This window comes from Trachinotus anak, unplaced genomic scaffold (genome assembly GCF_046630095.1).
Source record: "Trachinotus anak isolate AG129_WGS33_773 ecotype Australia unplaced genomic scaffold, CSIRO_AGI_Tana_v1 ptg000010l, whole genome shotgun sequence".
Lineage (NCBI taxonomy): Eukaryota > Metazoa > Chordata > Actinopteri > Carangiformes > Carangidae > Trachinotus > Trachinotus anak.
In genome coordinates this window covers 21,530,400-21,552,554 of record NW_027273861.1, presented here as the reverse complement: position 1 = coordinate 21,552,554, position 22,155 = coordinate 21,530,400, and the positions used below count along the sequence as shown (strand labels likewise).

At 39.8% G+C, this 22,155-nt stretch overlaps 1 long non-coding RNA gene across 1 annotated transcript in view; it reads left to right on the top strand.

Annotated features, from left to right (window-relative positions):
- LOC139626017 (uncharacterized) overlaps positions 1–22,155 on the top strand; it is an 83,263-nt gene that overhangs the window by 1,998 nt on the left and 59,110 nt on the right. Inside the window, exon 3 of the long non-coding RNA XR_011692077.1 lies at positions 11,310–11,429. This is a non-coding gene — a long non-coding RNA (uncharacterized lncRNA). The remainder of the gene's footprint in view (positions 1–11,309; positions 11,430–22,155) is intronic.

Here is a 22,155-nt window from a genome sequence, read left to right as displayed (position 1 = left end):
TAGGCTTTTTTGATTATTACAGAATAGGTAATTATGGGCGATCACGCTGTGCCTTCCTTCCACATTCCGTCATGCAGATCGAAATAGCATTTTCATAAAAATAAACGTTAATTTCTTTACCTTCCAGCTTTGAGTCATACACTATAATCATACAGTATTTAATCAATGTCCAGGTCATAAAAACTTTAAAATTTTCTGACCACATAGTAGTGTGCACTGGAGGTGTTGTGCCTCGTTTCTAGAATGTCAAGGGATCTATCGGAGGCTCATTACATGAGGGAGAGAGAGAGAGACTTGACTGACCTTTCATTTTAGGAGAAGGTTGCTTACATATTTGTGTGCTTTGGGTGGCTGCAGTGAATCTGTAGGGTATATTAGATGCACACAGTTTTTACATTGTTACAATATGTGCCCCTGTATCCTATGCTTGAACACGAGATGTTAGCAAGTCAGTGTGAAAATACACAGCCCCCTCATTCATTTCAGTGAGGCTTCTGCATTGGCAAGGTGTTGGTGCTATTGCATGGGGTTCTGGCAGAAGGTTAAACCTGTCTCAACTTTTTTCTTCAAACTTATCTGGCAAGGCACTGCATTGGCTGGTTAAATAGGTGCAAGGAGATATTCTAGTTGGAAGACTTTGTAATGTGAATTCTGTATTTCTCAGTTAACTTGTAATTGTTGCAGCAGAGGATAAAATGGCTGTCACTGTGACAACTTTGATATCTGAGTTGTAAAATCCTGTCTCATAAATTATACAATAATTCTGCAGTGTTTTAGTGGCTGATAACCGTTGAAACTCTATAACTCTAACTAGACTTTCATTCAGTTTTCATTGTCTTACCGCTACCTGAAACGTGTGTGTGTGTGTGTGTGTGTGTGTGTGTGTGTGTGTGTGTCTGTGGTTTCTGTTGTCTGCTACATAATACTTAAAGGTTTTAAATAGCCTAGGTTGAGTCCTATGATGTGTCAAGATTACAGTTAATACAGTACTCACTGTCATAATAAATATATTGCAGCATGTCTGTTTGCTGTACAAAATACAAGATAATTGTAAACATCTCTTCATGCCCATGGGGCCTGTCCGTCGTGCTGCGCTGGGCAAATGTTTGTGAGAACACCTCTGTAAACATGAACATCCTTGGGGGGGGTCAGCCAAGGGGTGGTTGACACCTAACGCACACCCCTACACCACTGATACTGCAGTCATGTCAACGGAAGTGTAAGGCAATACCCAGTTTTCCTAACAAGTTGAACCCGGCTGGAGGCACCCTGGCATCCCGAGACTCCAAACATGTCCCCTCCCCACTTCAAAAATACACACACCCTTATTTTTGGCGGCATGCAACCCCTTAATTATTTCAGTGGGCTGAATTTGAGACGATTGGGTTCTTAAGGTTTTGCGGAGGGCATGGAGTCAAGATACTGAGGAACAGCAAGAAAGAAACACCGAAGGCGACAGGGTATTTAAGGGAGGGTGTGGGGTCGGGTTTTAGAGGATAGACACGTACGCTCACACTCACACAAGCGTGCACATATGTACAAACTGCTGTCCCTGTCTCTCTCGAGCCCTTCTCTTCTGTCCTCTAGCTGCTGCACCGCCGCTGCTGATGAGAAAAACAGACACAAGTGCTAAGCTCTCTCTTTTGCTGGGACTGATAACATTTGTAACTGAGGTGCCTACTATGGGGTGCCAGCTTCCTCAGACTTGCACGGTGGTTTCCAGGTTGTCTCAGCGCAGAGATGGGAGGCGAGGGGGTGAAGGGGGGAATTTGAATGTGTTAAGAGTATGAGGTGTCCACACAGCCGTTAGCAAACAAACCCGGGTGGGGAAAGCTAAGATCAAATTCAGTGCCCTCTAAAGGCCAGTGTAGTGATTTATGCCAGCACTTTTTATTTGTAAAAATGAAAACATGGCAGGGAGAGAAAAACATTTGATGAAGGCTGATTACAACAACAACCTGGACAAATGCATTTTTGTCCATTTGATAAAGTTGTTGTTTATCAACACATAAGCAGTGTTAGATGTTTTGACATTAGTGTGAATATTATTCATAAAATAATATTAATCGTTATTGGAAATTTGTCAAGCTTTCTGTTTCACCTGCAGTCATTAAGTCTGACATATCGTATGAATCCAGGGTGACTCATGTTATACCTACTTTTCAAACATATTCTTTCAGAAGACTGTTGTCATTCTTAACAGTGATGTTGATGATGAGTTGAATATCAAGAAATATTGTGAGATCCAAAATGATGAAAAAAAACTGATCTGTTGCAAAACATATCTAAATCATTAAAATTTTATTATGTCTATATGATTAGAATCAAATGTAGGACCAGAATGATCTGCATTTAATTTGTCGTTGATATCGCATTTGTTATTTGATTACAAACACCTGTTGTTTGCCTATGAAGATGGTTGTGTGGTGAGTGATGTAATGGAACAGCATGAATATAATTAGAGTAATGATGCATTGACATGTAGTTTGATGCCAAAATGTGTGCACTGAAGGCAAACCATGTTCAGGGCGTCAGGTATGTATTGCAAGTTTCTATTAAAAAATTTTGGCCAAATTTAGCCATGCTTAGGTTAGGTTGAAAAATTCTCATATTTCGTCATGTAATTTAGGTTGTATAAATGTTGTCAAAACTTTTTCTCTAAGTGAAGTTTTTAAAATATTATTTTTGTGCAGACATTTGCTGACATGCAACAGTTCCAGTAATGTGCCAAATTAAAACCCAACTATCAGTGTATGTAATAGTACTCTCAACTGCTGAGACACTTGATAGGCTCTTCTTTTATTAAATGTTCATCAAAGAAAATAGGCATAATGTCTCAACAAGTCCCTCTCTATCTAATAAACATGTTGCAGAACTAATCAGTGCTAGAACTGCAGATCAATAGAGACTGAATGAGAGTAATAGCTAGCACCTTAAAGCACATATATTCCAATTAAGCCAGGTTTTCAAACAGACACTTGACATTTTGAGAGTAACCGTTGGGTGCAACAGTAGTTAAATATAAACATCCAAGCTGAATCAATGATTATTTAAGACAATTTTTAGAGAACCTTAGAGAACAGATAAATGATATCCAGCTTGTTTCATCTATGGAAAGGCCAAGTTTCCTTCTCCCTACATTTGTGCTTCGTGTAGTGTTAAAGTTTAAAAGTAAGTTGTACAAATGACCTACGGAGATCGTGGCTCCCAAATGGCAAGTCTAAAAGGAACAACTCCGATAAATCATGGAGCGAAACTTGAGTCCGGGGCTGTTGTCGGAGATTTATCGGCAGCTGTATTTTTCTAGTGTCAACTGATGTTCCATGAGACTTAGCCAGCGTCTTACATTGCTTCTATCCATGCTCGCTCCCCACCAACACGTATCTAAACACACACGCGCACACACACACACACACACACACACAGACACTTACTCACACAGCTCTGCACCCATCTCACAGAAAGAAATGCACACTACCACTCCATCAGCAGCCATCCAGCATTTAAATTTGAGAGCTATTCCTGTGAGACTGTTAAACACGACAGATTGAGATGAGTGGCAAACCTCTTGTGCTAGCATTAACTCACTTATCTTATTAGTGGGGCAGCTCTAACGCATTTGATACCCCCCTGGCTACTGCTGCTGTTGGCCTCAGGGAACCCGCGATGGCTTCAAAGACCAGAGCTGGCGTCCTGGTGGCTCAGCATGCTGAGACGCATACCACAACGATGTTGGTTTGAATTCAGTTCGCGGCAGTTGCTGCACATCTTTCTGTCACTCAGTCTTTGCAGCGACAGGTCAATGTAAAGTATTTGATGAGAATAAAAACTAGAAGTACTTTAAATGCTAGATATGACACCCATCATTATAATTATTTGTTATGACATTTGATTTGATAAGACCTCATTAGGGTGGCAGTAGGAGCTTGGTTCTTGATTTAAAATATGCCCTGAAAATAGAACCTAACAGGATATGTTGCCAATTTGAATCTCAGTCATGCGTGAAATGCTAACAGTGATAAGAATGCAATTTTCATTTTTCATGTAACAAAAATAGCAGAACAAAAGTCCAACTTTTAGGGTCCTGATTATTTAGTTCCTTATTAATATACACTGCCTGGAAAATGATAATTACAAGGTTAAACACTTATTTCTTAACACTTTAAGTTGTTTTTTTCCATTGCACTAGCATGTGAAATGTCCAGATAAGTACATATTGCATTGGTGTTTAATCAATACAGCGCTTAAACAATGTTATCACACTACAAAAAGAAAATTATCTATGGCTGAGTGCTACAAAGCAGGACTTTCACTTTCGTACATAATATCTAATAAGATAATAGGCAAATTAATAACGGTAAAGGTATAATCCTGAAATAAAGTTTCCATGACCGTCACTTCATTGAGAACACGAAGGACTACAGAGACACCTTCAACCTTTCACTTGTATCTTTACATCTTCACACTGAACCTGCTGCTACGTGAATGAGAGCTTAAAAGGTCTTAAACTCACTGACAGTCAGCGTTTCTTAAGCTATGGCTGGTGACCTCAAAATGGGTCAAAGGCCTATTTCTGGTCGTAACACACAACACTTGAAGTTGTTTTTCATGAGTGTGGGCTGCAGGGCTAGAGCTCTTTATGTGAGTTTGGTAGTAAATATTTACTACATTATTTATCCAAGAAAGGGTCACACTACGAATAAATTAAAAAATACTGCATCAATGTCCTTATCAAGATAGCAGCTGCATATAGAACATATAACAAAGATGTTAAAAAAACAAATAACAAAAATAGATACAAATTTTCGGGCTGCAACTAACAATTATTTTTGTTGTTGATTATTATTGATTATTTTCTTGATTAATCATTTAGTCTGTCAAAGATCAAATATAGTGAATAAAGCCCTTTGTAATTTGTGAGGGCCCAAAGTGAGGTCTTCAAAATGTTGGTTTTCCCCAACCAACAGTCCAAAACCCAAAGATGTTTGACTCCGAGACAAGCAGCAAATCCTCGCAGCTGAGAAGCTGGAACCAGCAAATCTTCCTCTAAAACAAATGACCGAAATGAGTATTTCTTATTATTTATAAAAACTAAATTTAGTAAATTATTTTGTTATAAATTATTATGTTATTTTATCAAAAAAGAAACTGAAGAGGTTAGGGATGAACAAAATGGGTAAGATGAGAAAGATAATATAAATTTACTAATAATAATAATAGCACTCAAAAATGAAAGACAACCTTGTTGTCTTGATTTTTTTTTTTCTTCTTTTAAATGCATGGCATATGCTTGAAATAAGGTGGGATGAAAGATAAAATGTCAAAATAATTTTTGTACAATAAATATGTTGAATTGCAATGCACAAACAATATTTAAGTTTTATCTTGAAATACTATCCACGGCACTCTTTTTAAAACGGTGTGTGTCCCTTTTTAAAATGGCCCACTTCACTCGATTGGTGTGATTGACAAGTGAGTTCTGAAGTGGTAATGATATGGTGTAAAGGAGTCTCGGTGTGTTACTGTAAGTAGCAACACATAAGTCTAACCTTTAGCTGCTTACTGAAAACTGAGCTGAGGAGAGTTGCTTTGATGATTTGAACCCATGCTTATGCATCAAGAACACACACAAACACACAGCTGCAACCCAGGCAGAGCCACACACAAAGCCAGGCAAATACTTATTTTGCAACCTGGTGTAATGTATACTGCACCTTGACTGCTGTCGTCCCTGCTAAGCCTCATGGGTAAGAGGAAAACAGTCAGTGATCTTTCTTAGATCCCTTCCTGATGGTACTTTAGGTGACAGGTGGAGGATAGTCAACTGTCTTCTGTGCCTTTCTTCTGTTCAGTTTCTGAACAAACACACATACACACACACACACGCACAATCCTCCCCATCAGCACCCCTGGTGTAGAAATCGCTTACCAAGACTCTTGGCTATTCTTAAAGAAGGCGTGTGAACATGTTGGGTGGGCACACAGGCACTTTACTGATCACCTGCCTTTCTTTAGCACACTCTTCACTCTTTCTTTCTCACACTTTCTTCCCCCGTCACTCTCTCTCTCAAACACACATACACACTCTTGACACTTGTCACCATAAAACAGGTTGTGTTGTCAAGTTGCCTGTCACCATGCTTGTTCCTCTGTGCCATATATGAGCTCTCTCAGCTGTTCCTAACAGTTGAACTGCAATTAACCCTACACACATACATGCTCACAGACACACACACACACACACACACACACATACACACACACACAGACATCTACACATAGTTTGCACTCTCTGTCTTGCTCTTTCTCACTGCTGTTGCCCTTTCACTATCAGCTCACACACTGCAACCCAATCCATGCAGCAGGAAAGTCATTCAATCTCAGTGTGTGAGTGTCACTAAGTGACAGCATTTCTACTTCTGTTTGTGTTGCATTGCATGCAAACAGACCTTATCTTTAAACATTTAAAGTTTTTACCCTTGTAGTGAACAAGATTAAACAATACAAATATAGTGTTATTATTACTTATCTTATTGGCGTCTACATCACAATCCCCAGTTTAAATGCCAAACTCATAAACCAAAAATAAACTAAAGGAGAGGTCTGCCACCATAAACCAAAAGATGGGCTATGAGACTGGTGCTAGTTGTAAAATAAAAATGTTTCAGGATATTTAAGGAAAGAAATTTTGGTAAACTTAATTAAAACATATTTGCTTCTTGCAGACAAACATAACATAAACAATAGACTGACATTAAATAAAAGGTGTCTTTAAGATCTGGAAAGGCCTCTGTCATGAGGAATGGATTTTAAACTATAGCAAGAGTAGGTCAAAACCTAGTATATGTCTGGACTGTGCTGTAAGCTATTTGCATTCAGCCTAGTGTCAGCAACTTTCAGCCCTTTATCTGTTTGCTTGTCACCTACTCTCTTTGCTGGCATATACAGTATATTAATACAGTCAAATTCCCAATTAAACTGTTGGGGACTTAGGCTGTAGCACATTTCATCCATAGTAACGGACAGCAAAAACCAATACAGAACAGAACAACACAAAGAAAGACAGTGAAGGAAAAAGAGAAACTTGTCAGCTCTTAGCTCCAGCTAGGCAGAATGAAAAAGTCTCACAGCTTTGGGACATTTGCACGGTAATATCAACTCCCCTCAGACGTGCCCAATGACTTTAAAATACATTTTTAGTATGTTGATGTTTCTACAAGATATGGAAAATAGTTTTGTCATAAATCCAGGGTCTGTTATTGTGACACTATAGGCTTTGAACTTTTGACTGAAGATCTCTGTCAGTGGTTGATTTTAATGTCTCAGCATGGTGCAGCAGCTGACTGGTGCAGTTATAGACAGCTATCATTACAGAGATCATGTTGGTGTTTTAACGGCATTTAAATGAATAATAAATCTTATCAGCATTAATGGAAAGCCTGTTAGTATTGTACATCTAGGTTAAATCATGAGAATTATTTTTCATGTTTTCATGTCACAGTACACTTTAACAATGCAGTCAATATATCTATCTGACCTAATTGTTCATGTTATTATGGGCTCTCATTTAGGAAACTTCCAACTTAAATTAAAAATGTGAGAATATTTAGTTAAGTATTTTAAATTATTATTTCACCAGGATGAACGCTGCTCCCAGTCCATGGCATTGTGAGTCAAGTAGATAGGCATTTTGTGTATCCACTTGAAGTAAATGACGATGGTAAACAAGTTGCTGGTGCCAGTGAAAGCTTTGTGCAGTTAAATGGGCAGTGATGAGCGTATTTGTCAACACATGCAGTCTCCTACCGCTGCGAACAGCAACACTTCATGGCACAGTCAGAATTCCATCTAACTAAGCACGATACAGTCGTGGAAAGCATTAAAATCCCCCCAACTCACTCCATCACCATTTCCAAAGTGATCTGATGAAGATATTACCTAAATGGCTGGCAAGCTGTGGGCTGCTAACTAAATGCTAATATGTGTCAGAGCCTGGGTGAGGATTTATGGCTCACCATCTGCTCACCAGCATACAGTACAATGTTAGCTTACAATGTTAGCTTTGATCAAGACCTCCCTGTTCATTCCTTCCAATCACTCATCTGAGTAGGAATTAGCACTAGTTCTTTCTCCTTCAGCCTAATCATGTTCTCAGCTCCATGGTACTCATTTGAATAGTAATTAATTTGCATTCTGGGGGCTGAATATTTGTTTTTTAAAGCATTCATGATAGCGCAATTAAAAACAATGTTGTTTTCAGATTCATAACATTATTACAGGGCCTGCAAATGAACAATCATTAAAACAGTGATGATCCACGTTCATGATATGACTAAAAACATCTTCCATGTCGCTTTTTTTTTTCCCCCATGAACTCAGCTATCACATGAACACTGAGATAAACTTATTCAGGATGTACTGTATCTGACAGCACACTTTGTCTTTGAAAACATTGTTGAAAATGTCATTTAGGGTGAGCGTGTCTCTGTACTTATTGCTCAAACACTGTGTGACATTTAATAGAAGCCACAAATGAACTAACCGTTTGCTAGTGATCTATATGGATCTGTGAGGGAAAATAGTGAACTTTGTGAAGAATTCCATCCAATCCATCTGTCCAAACAAGTTTATTCTAGCATTTGTCTTCCCAGAGAAACCTCTAGGCCTAGAGCGTGCCTAATGCCATTTGATGAAACAGTAAAGATTCTCCATATCTTTTCCACAGTAAAAGGCTAATTGCTGTGCTGTAGTCAGATTTACGTCCTCCCCTTTCTCCTTTATGCGCCAGGCATCTGTAAGCCCTCACACTGCCAGTCTCCAAAGAGGTGTATGTTATGATCCCGTGTCAGCGAAATCAATCCTTATCAATTTTAAAGTTCAGATTTTTATTTCATGGCTTTCAGGGGAGTGCCTCTCAAGCGAAAATGAGTATTCCAGCTCTTCTTTTTTTCTGCCCCCACCTCTCTTCCCATCTGCGTCCATATTGATTGTCTGTGTGTGCGGCTTCCCTGTGGTTTTTTGCCCCATGGCAGCCCCTGGACTGTTGACAGCAAGTGCCTGAAGACATAGCTGAGTTAAATAATGCTAAGTAGAGCCAGTGATCTGTCTCAGTTCAGCTTCCCGGCATTAACGAGTTCTGGCAATTGTCGTGTCTCCACATTGTCTAGAAAGAGACCAACAAATATCCTACTACAGATATCACCTTTTGCCTTATAAAGGATGAATGAATTTCATTCTTTTTAAATATGTGCTTATTTGACTATATGTATATGCATGTGAGATTTTAAAAAATGGTGTAATGGTATGAGTAAAGAGTCTGAAAATGTTGGAAAGCCCGTCACATGCTGAGCTCCATCAGGCTCAGACATCATGGGGGATTCACCTTGTGTGAGACAAAGTGTGTATGTATGTGCGAGAGAGCCTGTATAGTTCATACATTACCTTTCCAATTTATCCCTACAGAAGACACAGACACACCCAGAGATCAAACTGGCCAACAGCAAAATGGAAAAGACTGAGTAAAAGTATTTCAAATTCTCAGTCAGTGTGGTACAAACATGCAATGTAGCATCAGGTCAAATTTGAATCCCAGTCTTAATCCCAGTACACTGTGGCTCATTTTCACTTGGACTGAACACCAAATCTTTAAGAGAAAATGTAAAATAAAGCTACATTTACTTTGCCCACATTGTCTTGACCTGCTTTCAGTACAACAACAGAGGAATAGTTCCTGATAGTGCCAAGTCTAAGCATTTACTAGCAGCCAACAAAGTTTACCCCCTTGGTTTCTTTGACTCTTTTCCTTTTACAACTTGTGTCAGGTAAACATTGAAGTGCTGAAGACTGGGCGAAGGGGCTGTTGTTCGCATTGTGTGTGAGTCGAAGTGTGTTTGTGTGCATGTGTGTGTGTGTACTGTGCAAGGGATAGCTGTGAGGCCTCCAAACAGTAAACTAATGGTTCAGCGCTAACTGCCCACTAAGTGGGTGGGACAAGGATGGCCTGACCCTGCTGGCCTTCCCACCAGTCCCCTCTAACAGCTTTGGCCTCGGGGTCAGCTCAATTTCCCCACTGCTGAGTGGTCATTACGGAGCACAGCTTTGATAAATGCTCACGGCTGCTGCTGCTCCTGCTGGCTAGAAGCACTGCACATCTTCTAGGCACAGAAATCTCCACTGTGCAGTCATACAGACAGAAAGGAGGGAAAAGAAACGGGGTAAAAGAAAAGACAAGGAAGAGAAAATAAAAGGCACGGGATCAGAAAGATATATGAATGACAACCAACAGGAAGGTGATAGAGAAAAGAGGACTAAAACCCAACCAAAACAGGACCCAGATCCCAATGTCGCGTGCCTCCACACTGCCAGTGTTGCCTAGCAACCTGATGATCTGAGTCTGCTCACATTTTCACTCCGACAGAAAAGGTACAATGAAAAAGATAAAAGAGGTAGTGAGGGTAGAGGAGGAAAAACAAATCAGATGAAGATTGTTACAGACCCCAGCGACTGCTCCAATCTCTCCCTCTGTGTCTCTCTCTGTCTCACTTCCACTGAGACAATGTTGATAAAAACCGAGTGCAATCATCTCACATTCTCCGAATGCACCAAATGCTCCAAGGTGCTAGTTTGACAGCACCAGACAGTGCAGGGCACTCAGGCAGATTTGCTCTGCTGATCTTCATGGTTTTGTTACATGTTCTCAGCTTAGGGAACCAGTATAAAGTCAACAGAATCACTAACATTTTCCAAATGACCATCTGAAGTTTATAGGATGAACACACATCAAAACAACTCAAAACACAGTGCTTTCATTTGAACCTAAGATAGCTTTATACCAAGACCCAGTGGTTGTCCCCAATTTGTAAGCAAAAAAGTCAGTTCTTCTGTTTTCAAGCGAGAGTTAAAAGGCAGAGGAAGGCACTGTGGTCCCTGTGTTTGAAGTAGAAGGGGCCTTGCTCAGTCATCCAACCCTAACTTGCTCTACAGGCTCTTAACAGTCTAATTAGACATCAGGATGAGCCAAAAAGCAGCCTAGTGACAGAACTGACTTTCCACTGCTGTGTCAGCAGAAAAATACTCTTCTCGTTCCTGTGTTATTAATGTTTTGACCTCATATTAGAAATTTGCCTCAAGTATGGTTCTGGAAATGTAATTGACAAAAGAAAATAAATACATAAGGAATGTAAGATAAAATGAAATAAAAATCAGAACATATTAAGAGCAAAGCTAGTTGTTTGACACTACACTGTATGTAGATAACATAATTAATTAATACAAAATTCACTTTTCTTTCTCTTTTTTCTTTCTTTAAGATCCATGCCTTAGGGGACCCCATGTTCCAGTTTGACTCAAACTCAACAACATTTGTACCACTCCTTTGAAAGGCAGTGCCATGGCCACAGGAAACGTAAACCATCGTGACGCAATGGAGGGTGAGTGTTTATGGTATTCTCTCTGTGTTTGCTAACCACACAATAAGGTAAAGTTGGTTATGCGCTCATAGAGAAGCACACACACCATCACACACCAACACAATCAAGAGAGACCCTGGAAGGCCCCAAACATGATGACAGTGAAGCAGCCTAAAAGGAGCAACTGATGATGGCTCATAAACAAACTCATGATGGGAGGCAAAAAAGTATAAAAAGCAGTTAGTCCCATATTTCTCTCTGAAGTCTCAACTTCCATCTCTTGATATTTTTTTGTCTTGCCATTTTCTGGTGATTATTTGAGTATTGGTTTTGGTGACTGGTTGGAGTCGACTACAGGGCATTTTTAATTGAACTGTGCAATCCTCTTCTTTACTATAGCTTTATCTAGTGCCTGGTTCTTGAAAATTGTAACTTTTTTCCTCTCAGGACACTTGTTTATGTATTGTACTTCCTGTAAGTAGATTTTTGTAATCTTAGCTACAAATGTGGATGTGGTTTGTGGCTTAAAGCTAAGTTTGCTTGAAATATAATAATTTCAGACAAGATACGATTTGATCTTGATGAGAGAGAAAGAGTGCCATAATGCTTATAAATAAAGCATTATGTAACTAGGCGGTGCAAATCCAGTTGCATTCAGTAAGACATGCATACTTTATACATTGTAATTTCACCATGTACCCATCTATAGACACATAATACTATGGCCACTATTTCTTTAGTATATTATTATTATTACTATTATTATGGTTATTGGTAAACCAAAACTATTAACCATTACATTATTATAACATGGGACTTTTGTGGAACATGGCAGGTGTATTAATGAGTGCAAGTGTGGTCCAGGCATGTGTGGGTGAATGTCTTAGAGCTTCTAAGAGATTGATGTGGTGCAGCGAGCTAAAGTAGTCTCACACCTCCCCAGCTGCTCTGTCTGAGACAGAGGCCTGCTGGTTCACTTACTGTCTGAAACTGAGCAGAGCCATAGATAAGACAATATTAAAGCACTAAGCCTCCCTAATGCCTGTTGGTACATGAAACTATTGGTTCCATTATAGATTTTCTATCAATCGTTCAACATAGAAGTATTGTGCTGCCACATTTTAACATGGTGGACATGATTAAACTATTAGCTTGATGACTCTGGAGCGGTGCCACTGCTGCACTGCACCCTCTTCGCACATTTACACGTCTTATTTAGCCCAACTACTGTTTCAAATGGTAGCAGCAGATTTACAGTAGATAAAATAATTAAAGATGCCTTTGTATTTCTCAGTTCCATTCTCATACTTCTATGATCAATTCATTTCACCAGTTGTCAAGAAAATAAGCATTTTTGTGCTCAATAGTACATGAGGCAAAGACATTTGTAAACTATAATTGCTACAGTTTTTAATAGCAAACAATCTTAATGTGAACACTGAGAAAACATGGCACCAAATGAATCCCCTTCTAATACAGGCCTTAGCATAGGACTTATACTGTAAGAATAAATCGGACAGTTTTTCATATATTTGTGTTTTCATAACTATGTAATCATAGGCCTTTATAATAAATTAAAAAGCAAATATGCTTGACTGAAAAGCTCTTTGGAAGCATCTTGAATATGAGCTGTTCCTGCTTGTCCTGTTTCCAAAATCTGAGATGTATGAATAAATACAAACCAGATGTTGGATGCTGTTAACACAGTTTTTTTTTTTTTTTTTTTTTTAACAGTATTTGTTATTGTGCATAAATTTACAGACTCACTCAAACACAGATTAACAACTACATAGACTCTGAAAACAAACACTCTCAGACATGAAAACTAAACCAAACGTACCTAAGCACTAGATCATCATCTTTGAACTCAGAAAGTTAAAAGACTTTGTAGCCAAGGAGTGGTATGTTTAGTACACATGTGATATCTATTTGTTTAGTCAGAAATGAAAGTGATGCCTTGGAGCATGCAGCTGTTATTTTGACACCTTTTCTGTGTGTTAACCAGCCCCTCAAATGTGGTATTCCTCCTTCTCTCCTGTCTTTATTTGCCCATCACACTGTCTTTATGCTTCCAAACCTTAGCTTTCAAACACTTCCCTAATTTAGACACAAAGCTAGTGAAATTAGCTGGCTAGACAGTGTCTCAGAATACAGTTTTTATAGTGTCGTTTATGGCGTGTTATATATCAAACTGTATTGTTGAGGTCCAACACTGATTTTGGGAGATGAGGCCTGGCTCACAGTGAGTGTGCCAGTTCATCTCAAAGGTGCTGGGGTTCAGGTTGGGGCTCTGTGGAGGCCAGTCAAGGTCTTCACCCCAAACTTATTAAACTGAAATGCATACAATCGTCTAAAATATGATAGCATGCTGTTTCATTAATATCTATCTCAAACATGAAAGTCAGACCCGGACCAAATGTATGTGGACAGGGATGCGTAGAGATGCCTCACTGATGACTCCTCAGATGACTGATGACTCTGCATGTCTAGGCTTCCAGGTATGGTCCAGGATACATAGTATGTCTAAAATAAGGTGGAGACCGCAAAGTAAATTACACCCTGAGCAAATACAAAAAATCTTTTTTGCAACTGTAACTATACAGTGAAAAAAACATTTTTATTCATAGTAGTCCCTCTAAAATTATTGCCAAAATATTGTTTACCAAGCTACTGTACACTGCGGAGAAGGTGACTTCTAGCTAATTGAGTTAATCCTGGAAAGTCTTCACTCCTCAGTTTTCTGTTTCTATGTGTTACAGTATTTTAACAGATACAAACAATGCCAAGTTTGATACATTCCAAGACTTTGTTTAGAAAAAGTGTTTTAGTAACTTAAACAGTACAAGATTAGGCTAGTACGCTGTCAGTATCAATGTCAGTATCTGTCAGTGTGTATGTTTGGGTGTTTGTCAGCAGGGATATGTGTGTTTGCATGTGTAGTTACTGTGTCTGAAATGAGAGAATCAGAGAGAGCGGGAGGGAGGGAAAGAGAGGCGGGGCTGCAAAGGTAACAGATTGACTGTGAAATATTGTGGAGTCTGCCAGTTGCACCATGATGTATTGGGAATCACTCGCTTGCTAATTACCTTAAATTAACAGTAGAGTTGGGTGTGACAGTTCACGTAACTGTTTTTTCTGCTGCTACAGATGAATGGGCAGGGGGAGTTGATGCCAGGACGCTGCTGACAATCGAATTCTCCTTCAAACTCCTTCTAATCAATTTCTCTCTCTCGCTCTACATATGAGCAGGGAAAAGATCTAAGACGGGCCAGTGAACATGTGACGAGGTTCAGAGATTTCTGTGCCGCTGATTCAACTGTGAGATTAGTAGTTTGATGATGTCTTTGTTTATAAATTACCATCTTTCCATCTGCTTCAAAAGTGTGAACAGAAGATGGCTCTGTAATCATGTGTGATCCACCATCCAATAACACTTCGTGACATAAATAGGCTGGACAAGCTCAACTCTCATTGTTACACTGGGCACTTAAGCTGTGTTGTACAGATTCAGCATATGGGTGCCTTTGTGCAGGAATTTACATTCACAACTGTACATGTATGGTGCTGTTGACATGTATGTTGCTGTATGTGGGTGGTGATTTAGTCTCTGTATGAGAAGAAGCCAGAAGTTGTTATCCTCCTCCAGCTTACATGCTCACACACACACACACACACACACACACACACACACACACACACAGTACATTACCTCCAGCCCCAGCTAAAGAGAGCTCAGGGAGGATTTGTGAGTCTGTGGAAAGGACCAAGAAAAATGTTTTCTGATAAATTATTCACAATCCCACAATCCCTTTTGGGCAGAGTGTTGCATCGCACTGCATGACGCATTACACCTTCACTGTCTCTATCTCCCCTTTCTCCAGTCACACACTCCTCTTTCCTTTCCTTCATCACTCACTCTTTCAATGTGCCCTTTCCCTCTCAGTGTCTCTTTCTTTCCCTCTCTCACTCACTTTTTTGTATTCTGCGACGCTGGGCCTCACGCCCCCAGAGAAGGGCCCAGTTCTCGGGCAAGCTGTCGCTGATAATGGCGGCAATTAATAACATGTCATAATCCAGCAGAGAGAGAGGGTGCGTGTGTGTGTGTGTGAGTAGCCAAAAACATGGACTGGGAGTGTGTGTCTTGATGTGAAAATACACTTTGGGTGTGTAAGAGGTAGGAAGATGTATGTCTTTGTGTATGCATATTGTAAATATACAGTATAACATGTTGTGTGTATGCTTAGGTGTGTTTATATTTATGGGATAAGCAACATGAAGGTGTATGCGTGTGTGTGTGTGTGTGTGTATGTGTGTGTGTGCACGTTTGAAAACATGTTTGACCCAGTGAAAGGAAAAGACAGAGAGAGAGACAGTTTTAGCAGCTGCAGGTCTTTTGTACATCTAATGCTTAGTGGACACAGGTGTTGTACACATCTGAGGTCACAGCTTCGTACACTCACATACACCCACAAATATACACATACACACACGGGTCTTCTGAGTGTCGATCCACTGCCAAGTCACAGGCCAAGTCACACTATACTGGTACATAGCTGAAGATAGAGTTAGACTGAATAGAATGAGTGCCTCCTGCTTTATCTTGAGAGTAACGTCTTAGCCAACAGTGGCTGCAAAATTTACTCATCATGCATTAAATAAAACCAGTTTTGTGAACATTACATGAAGAGAGAAGTATGAGGACCTAAGAACACCAGTGTCAAACTAAAGGATACATAACATGATAATGTGTTCTGAGTCACTCTCACTTTATGAACTGCTATTTATTCATAAAACATCTTAATCAAAGGGAGTTCAGTCTATTGACTGTTCAAGAGTATTGATTTTCTTCCATTGATATAAAGATATAATACCGGTCAATAGCATTATATATTATTCTGATGTCTAGTTTTTAAAGTGTGTGTAGTGAAATTGTGAACGAAGGGGTACCTTTATTATAATTAAAAACACAGAATTAAAGCGTAATTAGTTTAGAATTGATTACAACATTTAGATTTTCCCTTCTATATGTTGTTGCTCTATGTACATTCAGCCATTGGCTCCTTCTCTCCAGGTGCACAGGCCTGTATAGACACTGCATGCCTGTTGTGCCTCCCTTCGCCTCAGTGCAAACTGCAGCAGACAGGTGTGACTCTGAATACCATTCTTAGCCTGTGCACACTGAATTATACAGATAGACAAATCTATAGTCCTATGCACCTACTGTATCTAGGAGTTGCACACGTATGTTCTCTGGTGTTGCGCTTCTTAAGAATTAAAAATACATGAACTTAAATATAATTGTGTATGCATTGACACACATGCTATATAGGTCTTTTTTCCTCTTTTGTGCTGTCATAAACATAGATATTGGCATGCACTTTTTCTTTGCATGTATTATTTCTGCTTTTTCTGCCTTTGTTTTCTTTTTGTATCACTCAAACAGCGTAACACATCCTAACTCAAATACCATAAATATACAAACACATAAAGAGGCTTTGTGGCTTTGATGATCCTCTGTTCCTGAGGCATCTTTGCAAGCTGAGCGTGTCTGTGTTCTCTGGTGTTGTAGTGTGATAAAACAACAGGTCCACGGAAGGACAAACTGAGTGGTGAGGCAGGATCAGAGAGCAGGGTGTAACATTCCTTCCTCAGCCTCCACTTGTTTATCTTCTAACAGCTCAGCTGCCACACATGCATTCATTAATTTCCCAATAATTGGACTGTTAAGACTGATCATAGCTTTTGAAAACTGAAAAAGTTTTTGTGAGAGATTAAATTGAGTATTTAATTAATTTAATTAATTGAGTTAATTGAAAGACATTAGTTTTCTTCTTCTATGCCCATTATTTAGACATTTGACAAACCACACAAAACAATAACTAAACTAAATATAGGTACTGTTTCATTTTCCTACAGCCTGTTCAGAAGACCCAGAAGTAAACATGTAATGTGTATTGATTTGAAATATTGATGAACTTGGGGTTTCAGTTATTTATATGACAGAAATTACTTTATTAACGGTTTGTATTTACACACAACCATATCTGCAAAAAAATTGATACATATGTAATTGGGTTTGGATTAATGAGATTTTATTGATAATGCCAATTCTGCTTATCAGATCTTTAGTCTTAATTCCTTCAGTGATTCCTGATCAATTATTTTGTGTGGAAAAACGTAGGCCTACCCTGGTTTTCAGTGTCAGCACAACTGTTTCATTATAACTGAGTCTCTGGGAGAATATTTTGCACAGCATTCATTTTCATTATGGTTTTCTTAGTCAAAGTACATATCTTCTAAGCCTGTCTGCATGGTGCTAATGTTATATGTTGACATAGGATATTTACCCTCTTTAATGGACATGTTGCTTGGTTGGTGAAGCAGTGGCACTCATGCATAGTGTGTCAAATACATGGCATTTCTGTAATTAAAGCCCATGTTGCATGTACAGATGTTTCAGCATATTGTTGTGTTTTCACCCTTACTTGAAATTACCATTTTAAAGACATTATAACAGTTTCTTCATGAAATGAAACCACACAGTGTTTCCCACAGGTTGCAAATGTATTTGTGGTGGTGGTAGTTGCACTGATGTGCATGCACAGACTCTGGCAGTTTATGGGGGAAGAGTACAGTTATTTTCTGTAGCTACAATTTACAGATATCCTATAAACACCTCACATGGAGACAATCAGTGGACTATAGGCAGAGAAACCTCTATTCCCTGCTCAGTTACTGTAGCACACACAACTCAAGCAGGTGTGTGGTCAAAAATTAGTTTGAAAGGACTGAAATAAGGCATTCTAATGTAAGATTTACCTAAATTGAAACAATGATTTTATCTGCCATGTTTGTCTTAATCTATTTGGACGGGCCACACAAATAGAGATATGTTTCAGAACCACTGCCATACTTTGGGCCCTTTCTTCCACTTCACCACGACTCCCTGTTGCAAGTTTCCAGCAATGCAGACACATGAGTTTGACATAACTGTTGCAATATGCAAAACTATCAGAAAAACATCCCGACATCGATAAGGGAGATCAATGGTTCAGAGGAATTCTTGATTTCCATCTCTCATATGCAAACATACATTTTGAATTAAACTAATTAACTTGCTACTAAAATATGGTTGATGTTGGGCAAAGGGCGTAATGACATTGAAATTGTCCATTTATGTGTATTACACGTCTGGCTTCTCTTGATGAAGTCCATTTCAGATATATCCTCCTCTTCCCCCACCTTCCATCTTTTCTATTTGTCTCAGTCTATCTTACCTGTCTTGTGGGGGAGACAGATGCTTATGGAAGGAACTCCCCTCCTCTTTGTTTGAATGGAGTCCAACCCCTTCATCTTGGTATACCACTTAAGTGTTGATTTAGTTACCTACCTGTATCACTACTGCAAGGCTTCCTGCAAACTGCCCCTGCCCCAAACAGGCAAAGTTTACAAACCTCTGGCAATTTGTACACCCCTATTAGTGGCCATGGGAGGTGCATTAGTAACTGTCAATGTGCCCTGCCCGATGCACTGCTCTCATTTGACCCAATTCATTCCAGTGGGTGTGTCCCAGTGGCAGTGATATATACCCCCTGTGATTTTACTGATGTATAATCACTCAGTGCTCTCACAACCCACAGTTATCTTTACCTCAATAGGCTGAGGAAACATTGAGAGCGCCATACATAAGCTTTCACAGAGGTTGGGGCAAGAGGATGGTTGTTGGGGTGTGTGGGCGTATACAGTAGGGGATTCTGTATTGTGGTTAGGAACAGCAGGGCTTCTTGTGCATGTAGCAGTCTAGCCAGTTGAGATCGACAATGATGGAGCCACTGTTGACTGTTGGGGAGTCAGCTGTCCAGTGGCTTTTACTACTGACGACTATGCCACTGTTGACACCTATGAAGTTTGGTTTTATATTATATTTTGGTGCAACAAGGTTATCATCACTGTGCCCTGGAGATTAAGAGGAATTCCTTTCAGTCAGTGAAGAGGTGTTTCTTCAATACTCTGTGGTCTGAATAAAGCAGCTTTCAAATAATGTAACGCACACATCCCAAAGTCCTTCTCTTGGATTTATGTTATTCACCACAGATATACTGAAGGACTGTACTCGATCTGTACATAATGCAGCGTCACTGCTTCAGTTGACCAGTGAAAATAGTAGAAATTCACAGCAGAGTTCTGCTCAAACAGAATGAATTAAAAGGAATTACTAACTTCATAATTCAGCTCTGAACACAGTTTTACCATTTTTCCAAGTTGTAGGGTCATGAACATGCTGCAAACCCTTTCTTGTATTTGATGACTATACACTGTATTTTAACCTAGTGTCAGTAATTATCCTTTTCAAATGACCTTTTTCCATCCATCCATCCAATTTTCCTGGGTCAGGGTCAAGGGGTCCACCTAGGGGCTCTTGATGGTTTGTACTGACAGATATCACACTTTTCAGACAACTGAAGCTTTTGAACTTTTCTGTAGGTCTATGCTTTGGAGTCACTGACACACCTAGTGTTTGTCAAATTTGGTTCTTTTCACTCTTTTCCTAAAGTGGACATTGTCGTAAGGCCAGATTTTGGTTTGACACTTTTGGAGCCTGGATCCTGATGACTGCTGACTTTGGTCTTTGATTGCTATTTAAGGCATAAGTGATGCTGTTCATCATCCTTAGACTTCAAAGAAACAAGTGAGCCAGCAAGTTATCAGAGATCAGTGGGGCCATAGTGCAACCTTGCTTAACCACTTCACAGAGAAGAAGAAATGCTGTTTGCATGTGTGAATCTGTAGAAACAAAACCATGGACAGAATATACAACTGGGACTCCTGATGAATGTGAGGCTTTGATTAAATTTGACCCTTGACAGCTGAATTTATTTTGCAATATTTTGTAGATGAACATGCTGTTATGCCTCAGTATTTTTACTCCATTTTTAAAATCTCAGTGGTGATTTCTTCAGTGCTGTTTAGTTGTCTAATTTTACTCCTCCTTCTCATCAACTAATCTTTATCATAGCTGTAATCTAATATTTTTTTATAAGGCTGTGGAGCAGAGCTGGTTTAGGTTGGCTAGATGGGAATGAGATGGAAGAGGCTGTCTGAACCAAAGCTGTCCCAGTGATTGTACGTGGCTGGAATTGCTCTTCAGCATAGATGTGGGAGCACTGGGATAAATGTTCACCACTGTGCATCTCCGATTGGCTCCCCATTGTTGTCACGAAAGTACATTCTGTTTCCCCCTGTGTGCCTGAAACGCTCCTCTCATTCCTTTGGCTGAGTGTTTGTTATTCTTATGGCATGGTGGACAGCACCCAGTGAGAGAAATGCATGAGAGTCATCCTTGCGGCCTTTCGACCCCAATGCAAAACCACAACCTCCGCCCCGCCGAGCTGTTTCATCTCAGACCTTTCATCTGTGCTGCCTCTCTATTGCTCTGCATAGCATAGCATAAATCAAACCATGCAGGACTTGCTCCCTCCCTTACTCAGCCCCCTGAGTCGTACCCCTTCTCCCCATGTTACATTGCATTCACAGATTTAGTAGCATTGTAAATAGATAAACACAAGCAACATCTATCAATGCAACTCCAAGAGAGGGCCTGTAATCAGAGTGCCGGGCCCACGGCCGGTGTGGGCTATCTCCATTTACCTTGGGATAAATCCATCGGTGTGACCACCACAGGCACGCCAAAGGGGCCTGACAAATCACCCCAGTCAGACCAGGGGGCTGCTGGGCCTTATTGGCCTGGCCTCTAAGTGGTCTTTGCCTTCAACGGAAAGGATGGGCCCTGTCAAGCATGGCCAGATTAAAAAGCATACTCTGAAAGAAATGATTTGTTATTAGAGAATGCCCCATTGTGAATCTTTAAGAGCTGAAAAAAGTATGTATGACAGTGGTGGTGTGTAGGCTGTGGGTGTGCTAGAGGCTTTTGCATACACCTGCTTGCTTTTGTCTGTCCCTCTTCCTTTCTTCCTTCCACAGTGCAGGTTTGTGTGAATGCATTTATGATATAGGGATTTTAAGTGAAATGGGGCAGGCTGTTTGGACTAGGGGGGTGGGTAGTGAAGGGGTCGAATGGGTTGAGAAATTCTATTAAAGTGGTGAATAGGGTTGGGGGGGTTAAGCACAAGCAGACATAATCATTTAGAGAGCGGGAGAATAGTTTGGTGTGTGTATCTCAAGGACACAAATACAACCCTTATCACATAGACATGCATGCTTACACAGCCTACGCACACAAAAAGACCTTGAGCAGCATGTAGATAGTAGTCTAATAAAGTGTCACTTGGTACTTTCATTTTATGCCTTTACTAGAGAGTTGACAAGAAATGAGGATGGAGAGATGGGGAACAACGTGCAACAAAAGTCTCTGGCTGGACTTTGTGGTCAGCATGTTAAACCTCTAGGCCACCAGGGTGGCTGGTAATGATTATGATTTTCAGAAAGAGAGAGGAGGACACAATCAGAAGTCTAAGTACTGAATTCAAGCCCAAATCCATCAACAAGTGAAGATAAAAACAGTCAACTGTGAGGTTTTTATTGTCTGCCACATCACACAAAAAGACAATCTTTAACAAGTACTTTTATAGTCAGTATTTCAATAATGAAAAATGTCAATGTATTTAAAATAATTTATCCTATTTCAAGATAGCAGGGGGCCAGCAGGTATAGCGTACACCCTGGTGTGAGTTTTTACAAGTCTCCATTAGGGCTGTCACTTTTTATTCAAAACTCAAACTTTTTTTCA